Genomic DNA, 1,777 nt, shown 5'->3' on the forward strand with positions numbered 1-1,777 from the left:
TATATATATGACGGTTTGACTGAGGACTGGCAAGCCAGGAGCCTGCACCAGGCTCCAGTCTCATCTGGCAAAGTTTCTACAGCTAGCTGCCCTTCCTAACACCAACCACTCTGAGAATGTAGTGGGGGATGCATCTATCTATCTGTCTGTCTGTCTGTCTGCATGCCTGCCTGTATATATGTATATAATGTATATATAAATAATGGCTAAATGACTTTCGAAAAGATAGAAGCAAGGTAGTGGTGGTCAATGAGGCTGCCTCCAAGAAAACATGAATAATAAGTGGTGCTCCATAGGGCACTACCCTGAGGCCACTGCTATTTATAGTGACATCTCTGGCATACCCTCAGCTACTCGAGTAGACACCGTTGCTAGTTATGCAGCCGATACAAAGGTCTCTCAAAGGATACAGGATCCTGGATATGTTGTACATCCACAATGTGAGTTGGACACAATATACATGTGAGCTGATGAAAATAACATGCAGTTTCATGCTGGAAAATTCACAGCCTTGCAGTACCAACATTTGAAGCTCAATGAAAAGCAGATAGGATACACTGGCCCAGGAGGGATTGCAATCCCTGAATCAAAATCAATGCATGACCTGGGCATTGACAAGAGTAATGGTGCATCCTTCCAGGCTCACATTACCAACTTGGCAATAAAATGCAGATGTCTTGCTGGATGGATCCTTTGAACTTTCAGAACAAGAGAAAATGAAACTATGATGATCCTCTGGGTGACTTACCTCCCGAGCCATCAGGATTACTGCTCCCAACTATGGTCACAAAACTGTGTAAGATTAATGATGGAACTCTAGGTTATCCAGTGAAGCTACATGAAAAAAATTGACACAATGTGACATATCAGCTACTGGGTGACTCTAAAAGAGTTAAAATTCTGCTCTCTGAAGCAAATGCAGGAGAGATATACAGTAATATACAGCTGAAAAATCTTAGTAAAGCTTATTCCAAACTTTGACATTGTCACTTACACAAACAGCAGGAGGGAGCACCACTGCATAGTACCAAAAATCCCAACATTGCCATGAGAATATATAGGTTCAGATACTGCAACAACTGAGAGAGCTGCATGGCGTGGATGTAGGCTTTATCAAAACGAAACTAGATCTCTTTCTGTCAAGAGTTCCTGATGAACATACCTCAGGGCAAGAAAGACAAAGGAGGGCAGCAATGTCAAATTCCCTCCACAACCAAATGCAACGCATCAGAAGAGTTTTCGTAAAAGTGTACCTAAGTACACGGCTGTGCCACAGCATGGCCAGGGAACTCAACTGAGAAGTAAAACAAAAGAATGCTCTCAAATTATGTGTATACGTGTTCTATGTGTATATCATCATTGTTTAACGTCCACTTTCCATGCTAGCATGGGTTGGACGATTTGACTGAGGACTGGTGAAACCAGATGGCTACACTAGGCTCCAATCTGATTTGGCAGAGTTTCTACAGCTGGATGCCCTTCCTAACGCCAACCACTCAGAGAGTGTAGTGGGTGCTTTAACGTGTCAACCGCACGAAGGCCAGTCAGGCAGTACTGGCAATGGCCACGCTCAAAATGGTGTATTTTATGTGCCACCTGCACAAGAGCCAGTCCATGGGCACTGGCAACGATCTCGCTCGAAATTTCTTACACATGCCGCGGGCACAAATGCCAGAAAAGCGATGCTGGGCACAGGTGCCATCACGATTTGATTTCGCTTGCCCCAGTAAGTCTTCGCAAGCTGAGTTTCATGTCCCAATGAAGGAGACGACGTTGG

The sequence above is a fragment of the Octopus bimaculoides genome, chromosome 1, assembly GCF_001194135.2.
Source record: "Octopus bimaculoides isolate UCB-OBI-ISO-001 chromosome 1, ASM119413v2, whole genome shotgun sequence".
NCBI lineage: Eukaryota > Metazoa > Mollusca > Cephalopoda > Octopoda > Octopodidae > Octopus > Octopus bimaculoides.